The sequence below is a fragment of the Tachypleus tridentatus genome, chromosome 12 (assembly GCF_004210375.1).
Source record: "Tachypleus tridentatus isolate NWPU-2018 chromosome 12, ASM421037v1, whole genome shotgun sequence".
NCBI lineage: Eukaryota > Metazoa > Arthropoda > Merostomata > Xiphosura > Limulidae > Tachypleus > Tachypleus tridentatus.
In genome coordinates this window covers 47323849-47338720 of record NC_134836.1, presented here as the reverse complement: position 1 = coordinate 47338720, position 14872 = coordinate 47323849, and positions in this window count along the sequence as shown.

The following is a 14872-nucleotide window of genomic DNA, read 5'->3' as shown; positions in this document are numbered from 1 at the left end:
CTAAAATAATTAATCAGTTAGAAATGAAATATATGATTATATAAGCAAAGATTATGGTTAATTTGTCAACTGATAGAAAGTATAATTTCTTTTCACGCACATTGTGGTAGTAAATTGAAAATAATATAGAAAATACAAACAGACAAAGATCAACTTTTTTGGCACAAGGGTAAGCAAACATCTTTACTACTAGTTACAACAGACTAGTTTCGGCACAACAACCACTATCATCAACAGCGATGTTGTATTTTGTTTGTTTGTTTTTACTTTTTATAATAATTACAAATATACTTTAGAAAGATAAAACTTTCAAAATTTTAATCATAATAATTTGGTGTTTATAATTATATGCTTAGCTCAGCAACTGAAAGGAGCTAGAACAATTGTTTGTTTGTTTTGGAATTTCGCACAAAGCTACTCGAGGGCTATCTGTGCTAGTCGACCCGAATTTAGTAGTGTAAGACTAGAGGGAAAGCAGCTAGTCGTCATCAGTCACTGCCAACTCTTGGGCTACTCTTTTACCAACGAATAGTGGGATTGACTGTCACATTATAACGCCATGACGGGCCAGCTAGAACAAAGATAGAAACAAAAATATTCATATACATTACTTCAAACTACTTTTTTAGAAATAATTGTGTATTCATTCTCGATTTAATTGCATTCAATGTTTCACAGTATGTTTGCTCCATTATCAAATACAAATAAAAAGTATTATTTTTAAAAGTTACATATAATTTTAAAATCCTTAAGTAGGCAATACAACTTTTGAAATATATATTCAAGATATTAAATTCATTTAACTAATGACATTTATAATAAAGATAATAAAAGATGATAAGATAAAATATAATTTAAATATTTTGTACACCTAGACGGAAGTTATGTAACTTCATGATTAATGAAAGGATATCTTAGAACATTAAAAGTTGTTTGTCTTTTATATCGGGTCATCCCTTATGTAATGCCCGATTTTAGGTTCAGAAAAAGAGAAAGGATTTCAAACGCCTTTAATGTTATTTAATCAATAATGTATGTTCCATTATTATTAATTACGTCCTGCCAATGATTCATAAGCTTCTGAATGTCACTTCTATAAAATTCTTGGGGTTTGGAGGAAAAGAATGTAGAGGGTAGTTTTGACATCTTCATGTGTTTCAAGTTCTTTTCCATCAAGATATTTCTGCAAAATTCGGAATAGGTTACAATCAGATGGAGCAGGGTCTGGAGAATAAGGAGGATGTGGAAGATTTTCCCAGTCTAGCTCTTCAATCTTTGTAGATGAGATCCTTGCTGTATGATGCCGTGCATTATCCTGGTGTAACACAACACCTTTACAATTGATCAAAACAGGCCTCTTTTCTTTCATTGCAACATTCAAATGCTCTAATTGTTGACAACAGATGCCTGATGTAATCGTTACATTGAGTGGCAGCAACTCAAAGTGGATCACACGAACAATATCCAACCAAACGCTTAACAAGACTTTCCTGGGATGGAAACCAATTCTGGGCTGTGTTTTAGCCAGTTTACCTGCACTGAGCTATTATCTGCGGCGCTTAACATTTTTTATAAAATACCCATTTTTTCATTTCCAGCCACTAACTTGTCCATAAAAGATGAGTTATGTTCATGAGAATGCAGAAAAATGCAAATTTCTACTCTTGCTTTAAGGTTGGCTTCTGTCAAATCATTGTTTACAAGTTTTAACACCTTTTCAACTTGTTACAAATGACGATGATGGAATGACTGTTCAAATGATAGTGAACTGTTGAATGGTTGAATTAAGCTTCTGTGCTCGTTGTTCAACTGTTACAAAACAATCTTCATCAAGTGTAGCCAGCAGCAAGTCATCATTAAACTCAACAGGACGACCTGAAAATGGTGCATCACTTAAACTGTAGTCATCTGATCTGAACTTCTGAAAACCACCTTCGACATTTTCTTTCACTGAGAGACTCCACACCGTAAACACCTTGAATGTTTCGTGTAGTTTCTGCTGAACTATTGCCATTTTTAAACTCATAAAGCATTACACGCCTAATATGCTCCTCAGACACATCCATCTTCATAAGGGTTTATTTGATTAATGATATGAAAAAATGGAGTTGGGTCAGTTTCTTTTATTTGTCTGAACATTTCTATACACGTCATACTATATATTTTAGTCATCAAAGATAGAAATGATAATGCATTTTCTGTATTAAATTTTCGGACATTACTAATGGGATGACCTGACATATAACTTAAAATACCCAAAAACGCCCATAAAACAGCAAAACACAACATGTAAAATCGTAAATATGCATGTGTCTTCTCATGGACCCAACAAACCTTCATACCAAATTTTGTGAAGATCTGTCAATAGGGACAAAGTTGTGATAAATAAACAAACTAACCACAAAACGTGCGTATTTCCCCGTGGACCTAATGAGCGTCCATACCAATTTTGGTGAAGATCCATCTACATCTTGCGAAGTATTTACATGGACAAACAACAGACAGTATTATTATATTTGTATAGATGGCGCCTGTGCATTAGTCTGCTCTGTAACAAAGATCAGCTCTTTCATGAACCTGTACTTAACTGAAACTAGATTAAGCAAGCTTCTTTACATATTACTTGAGTTAACTTTGCAATATCTTGCAATAATGTTTCGTTGTCTATACAGAGTTACAAAGATTTAAATTATGCAAAAGTAAATTGTTAAAATTGACGCTATTATCATTAAAGATATATTTGTTATTCCTTAGCAAAAAATAAAGTAGTAATGTTTTCGACTCCTGTTTATTAAACTGAGTTTTTAACTCAGCTTTTTACTTATTCTTAGGTTTTTATAGTTGCTGAAAGTGAGGGTTTTCTAAATAAAGCTATCTATGCTTAGAATTTTATTTTTGAGAAAATTTATATTTGACCGAAGTTAACCAAAGAAAGCATTATTATTTTTTTTTATTTTTCCAAAATAGGAATATCTTCCATTATATTAAAATATTGCGAATTAATAAAGGGTATTTCACACACACATAATAAAAAAACATTTTCGGTTGTCCAGTTCACTTGAATATACGTTTATGCATTGGGGGGAGGGGTTAGTTTTTGATATGAAAGCCACATCAAGCTATTTGCTGTGTACACCGAAAGGAATCGAAGCTCTGATCTTGCATAAGGATTATAAAGTACGTTTAGTTTCGTAGTAATTATTTGCCAAACATTGTTAAGGTGAGTCACCGATATATTTCTAAAGGAAAATACATTAACTTTTTCAATAATCAATCGTTAATAATAATCAAATCTTAAGTATCTAGTAAATAAAGTAATATTCAACAGAAATCTGAAAAATGATTATCTACTTTTTATTATCTCGTAAGAATTCAACTTTTCAAAAGCCTTATCAGTAACTACAACAATAATATAAAATTAAGGACATAAATCAAATTAAAAATCAGCTACATTAACGTATATCTAGTAGAAATATCTATCTAATAAGCTGAGGAATATTACAGAAATTCAGTTCTGTGTCAAAAGTTTCTGTCCAACTGAAAATGATTTATTTTGCCGAACAGTGAAAAAAAAAGCGCGTTAGACGAAAGGAAAACTTAAAAATTGGGTTTTGAGAATTATGTAGCAAGCATTGCAGTATTCGGCTGATAACATATCCTTATGAACAAAAATACTAGAAGTTTAGACCGTGGACAGGAAATTAATTTCACTCGTACATAAAATGCCCTCTCGTGAGACTCGTGAGTAAGATTAAAGGTTTGTAACATTAAACTTATCTTTTCTGTTCTTGCGTGAGCTCTGCATATTCTTATTGGCCTATTTTGATCATTATGATAATATAGATACAAGGTATTTACAAACTAATATAGCATACTAGGATCTGTTTGCGTGAGATTTGTGAATACAATTTGCAAAATAACATAGCGTAGTCTAGATTTTTAAAACGTTATGGAAACTTAATATTGAAACGTATAATACTGTTTAGGTGTGCAGTATTAGTCAAGTATACAGGCAAGAATCAATTAGTTCTATAGGGGTTATAATCTCAAAGTGTTTAGTATAAAAATTTATGTAGATTAATCTAATGCTTTATTTAAACTTTTCTTATAATTTCAAACGTCCCTATGTTCACTACAATAGATTCTTAAATATTAAATAATTTATTACTTCACAATAACATTTTCTAAGAAGTTCGGCAATATTTATATCAAAATACAATTATAATTTTATGAAAAATAGAGTTAAAGTTTGATTGGAGCAAAGTTATATTGAGTTATTTGCTGTATTCACCGCGTGAAATCAAACCTAAGAATTTTAGCGTTATAAGTCCATAGATTTACTGCAATGACAACAGAAAACATAGAAATCAATTGCTTCACAGTTACGAGAAGTGATGTTAAACAAGTGGATAGAACGCGCTAAACATTCCAATGATAAATTATAATAATTTCACATTAATAAATATAAGTGAATTAGATATAAACTTGAGATGTCAAACGCTTATTTTTCCTTCATATTATTGAACTTTCAAAATATTACAATTAGAAATATTGCAGATTTTGAAATCACTTACAAATAATAATACCGAGATTACATACAGAATACCCACTGGTTTGTTACATTAATTAATAATTAATGTATATAATACCGACATTATATGCAGCATGCAAACTGGTTTGTTACATTAATTAATAATTAATGTATATAACATCGAGATTATACACATTATGCCCACTGGTTTGTTAAATTAATTAAATATTAGTTTTAACTATTACTATAACTTTTGTGAGCCAATTTGGTCTTAAGCGATTGCTCAAAAATACTATAAATTGGTTTGTTACCTAAGATTATACATCTACAAACGTACCAGTCATATCATAGATCGAATGTTGACATTATAATTTCAACTTAAAAAAACGAAAACGAATATTGAAAATTATTTAACGCTATTGTTTAAGGTGTGATTTCTCACAGAAGACAATTTACAATAATTGTTTGTTTTTTCTTACAGAAAATCCGCATCGGGCTGTCTGTCATGTTCACAGAGGGAAATCGAACCCATAATTTTAACATTGTAGATCCGTAGAATTATCGCTGTCCCAACGAGAGATTGGTTTGTTTTGTTTTGAATTTCGCAAAAAGCTACTCGAGGGCTATCTGCGCTAGCCGTCCCTAATCTAACAGTGTAAAACTAGAGGGAAGGCAGCTAGTCATCACCATCCACCACCCATCACCAACTCTTGAGCTGCTTCTTTATCAACGAATAATATAATTATAACCTCCTGAAAAGTCAAGCATGTTCGGTGTGACGGAGATTCAAACCCATGACCCTCAGAGTACGAGTCGAGTGCCTTAACTACCTGGCCATGAAGGGTCGGCCCAGCGAAGGACCATTTGCAATGAAGCACTAAGTGGGCTTGAGGTAAACATAGCAGTAGCTAGAAAACAATAACCTAAGAAAAATTTAAACATAAATAGATTTAGAGTAATTACGACTGGGTGTTCTCGTTATTTAACATTTCGTTTCAAAATTCTTTGTCACTTAAGAAAGGCATGTCATGATGTGCTTACAAACGATTTACACGTCGATAAAAATAAAATATGGACTATCTGTGCTGAGCCCATCATGGATTTTGAAATCTGCTTCTTTAACGTTATTAGCCTATGGATTTAACTCTGTACCACTGAGAGTGAAGGAGAGTTACTAGGAAAATTATTTCATAAAAACTTACTTAACTTACTTACTTTTTGAGAGGTAAAAAATTTATAAAAAAAATGATAATTTTCTTTCTTTTTCTTAGACTTAAAGAATGTGGATGATTTCATTTCAATGTTAACTATATGGTTTGTTTGGTTGGTTGGTTTGAATTGCGCGCCAAGTTACACGAGGGCTATCTGTGCTAGCCGTCCCTAATTTAGCAGTGTACGACTAGAGAAAAGGCAGCTAGTCATCACCACCCACCGCCAACTCTTCGGCTACTCTTTTACCAACGATTAGTGGGATTTACCGTCATATTATAACGCCCCCAGGGTTTAAAGGGCGAACATGTTTGGCGTTACGGAGATTCGAACCAGCAACCTTCAAATTGGGAGTCGAGTGCCTTATTCCACCTGGCTATGCCGAGCCCAAATATATGATCATGGAACCCTAAAATAGGTCCACTTTGAGGATATTTTATTATGCAGATTGGCTAAATTCACTTTATTTTACATTTCTTTTACTCTTTCAGAAAGATAAATCTGTTTATCGGCTTGTTGTATTTGAAATCATGAATGGTGCCGAAATAGCAATAAAACTGAGCAAAATATTTGTAAGGAAATTTTCCAAATTTGGATTTGGAAATATGTATGAAATATAAATAACAAGAGAAAACCTACCAAATGAAAGTATAAAACAAACTACAGATAAGAAAATGGAAAAGTATTTTTCCTTTTCCCAGCTCCGAAGGAACCAAGAAGGATAGTATTGACAAATTAAAGGATAGGAGTGACGGTTTTGGCTTTCCATAGTCCTGTGGTGTTGGTTGAAATAACTGAAATGGATAGGGGCTGGAGTTATATTCAAATTGATAGGTTTCTTACGTCTTTGTTGGATTACTTATCTGATTTTATTTAAATATAACCATCAAAAACTAGTTAAACTCCTGCGCTCTAAGTGAAGTGGACAGAACTCATTTCAAAGTATAATATAATTAGAGAAACTTTCACATATAAGGCATTTTAAACCAGACTACAGACAATTGGGTATTATTAATAAAGTGAACCTCTGTACATGCGTTTTAATGACAAACCTAATATTTTTGCAAGGCTTCTCTGTGGCAGTTCTGAGGTCTGCTAGACCAAAACATGCGCAGTTTATTTAATTATATAATTAACATTTTAATGAAACAGACTGCGTTTTTTTTCGAGTTTCACAAAAATGGCAAATACCTTCAGTAAAGTACCCACTCATCCACAAACACAGTAACGTAGCACTAGGTCTGAAGGCCCATAACACTGAAACCAGAGTTTTGATGCTCGTGCTGGGCGAAGTACAGGAAGCCCGCTATTTAGCTCTGAGTTTAACAAAACCAAAAACTAAACTCAAACTCAACTTTGATAAATTGGCAAGTTTGGCATCATGTGTTTAAATAAATTGTTTTCGATTAACAGTGAAATACAGCCAATAGTAACTCTTGATTTAGTATTTCCTTGTTATTCTTAAACACCTCATGGGAAATTGAGCAAAAGTCTTTATTTTTTTCTCTTACCTGTAAGCTGTAAAGTGTTTATTTATTTAAAGCCACAATGGCGAAATGTTGGTTGAAATAAAATATGTTTCTTATTATTATCTGAAAATAAAGATCGTTCTTTTTATAACTTTTTGTTAGAATGAAACTATGTTTGTCATAAAAATTAAGCAAGATAATTATTCTATATTCGACATTAAGACATATTAACTAGCTAAAGTTTTGCAATGTGCTGAATGAGCAATTATAAACTAAAAAATAAAATATACTAATACTAAACTGGCATATGTTTTATAAATAACAGTAGCTAGACTTTAATTTATACAAGAAATATCATCAATGACATAACGGAAACTTTGAAAACTTACAATGTAATAAAATCAGGGTGTCGACAAACACATTGTGTAGGTTTGTGCTTAACTAGAAACAAAAATAAAACATACATTCAGCTAAATATTTGTCATTTTTTCAGGTTTTGTAGTATCTTAGCTCGAAGAAAATACAACTTTAATTCTGTACTACTGAGAAATGTTTTGTTTTCAGGATATATTTCAATAGGTCTTTAATTTACACAAGATATGTTACATATATATGACTTTCTTGGTGTTGCTTCCATGATACAAACGCTTATGAGCAATTGCTAATTTAAGATATAGTTGCTCAGAAAAGCAGTTTTTATTCCTTTTATCTTTTTAATTACGGAGCGTGCTGGTTTGCCTGTTCTAAAATAACGCCTTTATTTTAAATGTAAATGTGGCTTTCTGAAGTTTTTTTGCTTTTGTGGTGATCCAGTATAAGCAAATATTATGGCATTTAACACCTACTGAATATAAACATTTAACACCTACTAAACATAAACATTTAATACCTACTAAACATAAACATTTAACACCTACTGAATATAAACATTTAACACCTACTAAACATAAACATTTAATACCTACTAAATATAAACATTTAACACCTACTAAACATAAACATTTAATACCTACTAAATATAAACATTTAACACCTACTGAATATAAACATTTAACTTCTACTAAACATAAACATTTAATACCTACTAAATATAAACATTTAACACCTACTAAACATAAACATTTAATACCTACTAAATATAAACATTAAACACCTACTGAATATAAACATTTAACTTCTACTAAACATAAACATTTAATACCTACTAAATATAAACATTTAACACCTAGTGAATATAAACATTTAACTTCTACTAAACATAAACATTTGACACCCACTAAATATAAACACTAAGAGTAATTAAATAATGTTTTGATAAACGCAGGGTTTAGATATGAATCTCTTTGTGTAGCTTTGTGCTTAAGAATAAACAAACAAAATTACTTACAGAAATGTAACGAAATTTGTTTATGTTTATAATTAACGTTTCAGCCTTTCTTAGGAAGTTTTATATTATTGTTTATACTTTAGAAATTATTGGAAATAATTATGCAAAAGCACAATTGATACACAAACAAGGGTCCCAAATAATGTGTAGCTGTAACTAGAAGGCTAAATTTCTTATAAGTGTAATCAATTATTACAGAAGAAAAAGAACAAATAAGATGCTTATTTGATGCACCAGTATTTTGCCATTTGCTTCTAACATAAATCGTGCTTTATGTTATGATGAATTTATCAATATATGATCGTAAAATATTGTTTTAAGTATCCCATATTCCTCCCAACAATTCGTTGAAGTTGTTTACTTCCGGTTTCACGTTTTCTGCTTCCACATAACTATATATATACTTAACAACATTCATTCTGTAACTTTGTACCGCTCAAGCCATGGTTAAGAATGTTTCATAAAAATATGATTCCTTAGAGATATCATTTTACTAGATTTGATACATATTTGGGACGGCTTACTTGGAGAAAGATGAATTACTACTATTAGATGTTGTTCCTGGGGGAATAGCATGATGGATAAGGATGCTACTGTAGCCGTAAGCAATCATGGTGCCATCAATTTTGTGTATATTTTCAGCACCATTAGCCGAGATGCAGCCCACTTTTGCACTGGTTGGTTACCCAGTATGCTTCACTGCAGATGTTCAACGCTAAATATGATATCGTTCTATTTTCTGTCATAGAACAAACTACGGCTTATTGCTACCAATTAGTTTTAACTTAAGACCACACCTGTATATAGCACCTTCCTTAAGCTTTGACATATCACTGCTTGACGTGTGATGCCACAGATGTCATTCTTGATAAAAAAAATCCGAAACCAAACACATGGCAAGGATTTATAAATCGGATTGCAAATAATTTGAAGAGGATGAGAAACGGTATTGTCTCGAAAGAAACAAACTTTTATTGGTCGGACATCGAAAAAAAATTACCGCTCAGTGCCCAGGATGGAACCTAAAATGCCAAAGAAAAACTGAAATAATAATTGAAATCTAGAAAGGGAACTAGTGTGAAGGTATAATGAAACGTAGAAGTCAAATTCATGTGCAACTGTGTTTAATCTTAGAATTTTAAATATACCAATACATTAGATGTTAATTATTGTTCATTATGTTTAAACGAGATTTGTAAATTTGCCACGGCATGAGGATGGATGCTACTGTAGGAAAATGTACTAAGAGAGGGTATTGTTTCTTTGTTTTTGAATTTTACGTAAAGTTACACGAGAGCTATCTGCACTCTCCGTCCCTAATTTAGCAGTATAAGACTAGATGGAAGGCAGCTGGTCATCACCATCCACCGACAACTCTCGGACTACTTTTTTTATCAACGAATAGTGAGATTGACCGTCACATTATAATGTGCCCATGGTTGAAAGGACGAGCATGTTTGCACGACAGGGATTCGAACCCGCGACTTTTGGATTACGAGTCGAGTGCCTTAGCCACCTGAACATGCCAGGCCTTGTTCTAAGGGAGATATTCTGTCCTGGGATTATTTGTATGATTTGGTTTTGGTTTTTTTGGAATTTCGCACAAAGCTACTCGAGGGCTGTCTGCGTTAGCCGTTCCTAATTTAGCAATGTAAGATTAGAGGAAAAACACATAGTCATCACCACCCACTGACAACTTTTGGGCTACTCTTTTACCAATGAATAGTGGGATAGATCTTAACAGTATAATGCCTTCAGGGGGTAAAATGGCGAGCATGTTTGGTGAAACGTTGAATGGAACCAATGACTCTAATATAGCGAGTCGAGTAGCATAACCATCTAGCCATGCGTTGGAAGATAAAACACTATTTGTAGTGCACATTATTACAGTGTTACAGTTTATGTAATGTATTATCCTTTATTTTGTATGTTATCACACATTCATATTCTATTAGTATGTAACGAAAAATCCGTAAAAGCACGGTTTTCTATTTTACATAAGTGGTGAATTCTATTGTGAATTTTAGTCAGTACTGTATATTGATAAAGTGTAGTTTCCAAACGAACTTGTTTTTGAAATTGATGCAGAGGAAATTGATTGTGTCCGTGAAGGTGATGATTGTTCGTATAATTTCAGCCTGACTTTTTTACTCTAAGCAATTTCGCACTAGAATTCCTGTAGACGTTATTGCTTAAACTAGTAAACAAACCACAATAGTCCACCACATATTGTATCGTAATTTGATTAAGAGAAGTCCGGACACCATAAGCAGCGAGTATGGGTTGCGAGATTGCTCCAATACAATATCAGATCTGTATATTGTGATGCATAAGTTGGGGGTTATAGGAAACAAGGAATAACAGCAACGTATATAATATATATTCGCGAGCTTAGAACTAAGCCTTAATGACTTTCGGAAGGATGTGTGTGAGGATGTTATTAATGCGCAAGTTAAAGTATAATGTGTGAGAAAACTGAAAATCCACTTCATAGAAATTGAAGATGTGCGACATGTTATTGAATTAAATTGTACCCAAGTGTACCAGGTTAAAAACTTTCAGAAGATGTGCGACATGTTATTGAATTAAATTGTACCCAAGTGTACCAGGTTAAACACTTTCAGAAGATGTGCGACATGTTATTAAATTAAATTGTACCCAAGTGTACCAGGTTAAAAACTTTCAGAAGATGTGCGACATGTTATTGAATTAAATTGTACCCAAGTGTACCAGGTTATAAACTTTCAGAAGATGTGCGACATGTTATTGAATTAAATTGTACCCAAGTGTACCAGGTTAAACACTTTCAGAAGATGTGCGACATGTTATTGAATTAAATTGTACCCAAGTGTACCAGGTTAAAAACTTTCAGAAGATGTGCGACATGTTATTGAATTAAATTGTACCCAAGTGTACCAGGTTAAAAACTTTCAGAAGATGTGCGACATGTTATTGAATTAAATTGTACCCAAGTGTACCAGGTTAAAAACTTTCTTATCACCTAAGAAAACAGTAACTTGATTACAGTGGAAACAACGAAAAGTAATTTCAACTAATATGATTAAGACGGTCTGCAATTCGACTGTGTTTACAAACCATTTTTAGTTGCTTGAAATAATGATGTTACGATCAAGGTATTCAATCAGACTTATACAGTAAATATTTCCAAGAATTAAGATGTTATGTAGGTTAACAGGGCGAAATCCAGTAGAGTTTGAAGATTTAGAAACAATTTTGGGGGTATGAGACTGATGACGCATGATTTTTCATGTGTTTGTTTGTTTTATAATTTTGCACAAAGCTACATCAGGTTTATCTGCTCTAACTGTCCCTAATTTAGCAGTGTAAGGGTAAATAGAAAGCATATAGTCATCACCACTAGGGCCTGGCATGGCCAAGCGCGTAAGGCGTGCGACTCGTAATTTGAGGGTCGCGGGTTCGCGCCCGCGTCGCGCTAAACATGCTCGCCCTCCCAGCCGTGGGGGCGTATAATATGACGGTCAATCCCACTATTCGTTGGTAAAAGAGTAGCCCAAGAGTTGGCGGTGGGTGGTGATGACTAGCTGCCTTCCCTCTAGTCTTACACTGCAAAATTAGGGACGGCTAGCACAGATAGCCCTCGAGTAGCTTTGTGCGAAATTCCAAAAACAAACAAACATCCCCACCAGCCAACAAATCTTGGGCTGCTCTTTTATCAACGAATAGCGGGATTGATCTTACATTATGACACCTTCACGGCTAAAAGAGTGAACATGTTTAGTGTAACGGAGATCTGAACCAGCGATCCTCAGGTTACAAGTCGAGCGCCCGAATCACCATTGGCCATGCCCAGCCGATTTTCATTAGGGGGGGAGAATATATTAATCGAAGAGAGATTAAATAATGTGACAAAGGTTTCTCATTAAACTATCGGAAGCATTGTAAGAGCAAAAGTGCTTACCCGTTTGTTTTTTAAGTTCTTTGCGTGAATTTTATTTCTGACATCATGATATATTTTATGTTGTTGTTTTAAAGGAGGTTTCATCAGCTATTATTGCTGAAAAGCTTAGGGTATAATGTGGCTAGTAGGTTAGTTAGTTTGTTTGAATTTAAGCGCAAAGTTATACAATGGGCTATCGGTATTCTGCCAAACACGGGTATTGAAATTCGGTTTCTAACGTTGTGATTCCGCAGACGCTGAAGGGGCGACTAATTAGTGGTTATATGACTGTTTTAATACATTATATTTTTATTTTACTTTATCTTTCTCTAAAAAAAAGTGAAGAATTGAGTCTTATTTTGTCAAGCGAAATACAAAATGTTTTTTTCCAGCTTAGTAAATGATGCTATTTGCGATTTGTTTTAAATATTGTCAATTATAGTCTAAAACAAATTAATGGCTGTGGTCATAGATAAGCTTCGTAGACGACGTTCTTTGAAAACAAATTCGTGTATTTTTGGATTTATTAAGAAATGATGTACTTTGTTTAGATATAGAAACTGCATGGAAAATTTTCTAAGCTTATAAATCTATGTTGGATTGGTCGTGATGGGCATAGCACATGTAGCCCATTGTTTAGCCTTATTGTAAAAATGTAGGTGTAGAATATGTGTATATAAATGCATCTAAATGCGCGTCTGCGTTCGTGAAATTCAAATAAAGTTAAATCAGGGCCACATAAATTGTTTACTAAAAACATCACAATTTGTAACATTAACAGCATCTTCCTGAATTTCTTATGATTTACGTGTTTATTGAATAAAATATTTTACTTGCTACTTTCACGTATTTTGTAATGGCTTTAAATTTGTTTGTATATTATAATACAACATTGCAGCAATCCTAAGTAAACACGTTTGTACATTATCCTGGTGAAACAAATATTATTTTAAGTATAGTATTATTTATACATGATATATTAAATTATTAAATTTATCATTTTACAGACAGTTTTTAGTTGTTTTAGAACGATTTAAATGTATTTGTTTTAAAAATGCTTTTCTACGAAGGAAAAGTTTGTTTTTTGTAAGACCTTATAATAAATCGTAATTAACTCTAATTTTCTTCACGTTAGTTTAAACGAGTACAAAAATGTTTAATTATACCATGTGGTATGTTTGGTCCATCTGCAATGTATACCCCTTAAGGTGACGTGAAAATCGTCGTAGTGTGGACTATAAATTACCCTACTACTTAAGGCATTCTATTACAGTGACTTCAAGAATTAAATATTTTCGTTAAAACTCGATAAACGATTCTCTCATGAGAGTTTACAGAAATTCAAAGGTTTACTGCTACAGACAGAGAAACTTTACTTAACAAATAAACCTCTGAGCACGTTACTTGTAAACGTGAAACTGGAAAATTTATTGCGACTCGAACAGCTGTTAAGCACTGAAGTTTCATGTACATCTTTAATTGTCTGGATGAATCACAAATAACAATGCGAAAAAATTCTTTCGAAACCTTTTTAGGCTTAAATCATATCAGTTCGGCGGTAAGTCTGAAAAGTTATAAATTTATGATTTTCTCCATATACTAAATATCTTATTCATTTACAGTTTATTTTGTTTTATCTAAAAGTAATTAAACTATCTGCATTACATATATAAAGTTAAGTCATTAAAAAGTAATGTAAATACAGAACACTGGAAAAACTTCAAGCATTTGCACAAATAGCCCTGTTATTAAAACCTTATCTTACCTTTAAAAAGTTTAAATTGGATCTTTTTTGCATATACATCAGACTGCGTCAATATAATGCAGCTAAAAGAGTCGTTCAGTATCCACAGTGGAAGCAATTAAACTTGGATACCAGTAGCTTTCTATTAGCTTTTAGCAAAGTTTAATTAAGAAACTGCACTGATTTAACACGTGCTTGAATATAAACAGATCAACAAAAGAGGAAACGAAAACGATCTTTTTGCAATTTACATGAAATAAAACATACAGTAAATTACTTTTTGGAATATTCGAGGCCTTGGGACATAAACTATGGTGCAGAATGTGGACTATGTCTCACAATTTTTGTGTTCCAAAATCTCACAACCTAAATATGTCTTAAATGCCGTTTGTTTGCTTTAGCGCAAAATCACATATATATCTAAAGTAGAGGATCGAACCTTGGAACTTAGTGTTTCCACTACTTGGTCTTATCGATCTACCAGGCGATAACAAAAAAACGAAATAAAATTTATGATTTTTTTCCAAGTCAGAATTATTTATTACATATTACGTTTATCCGAAGTTCCACACAATTTTCGTTCCTTTTTATTAGTTATTATTTTGTGCGCCAG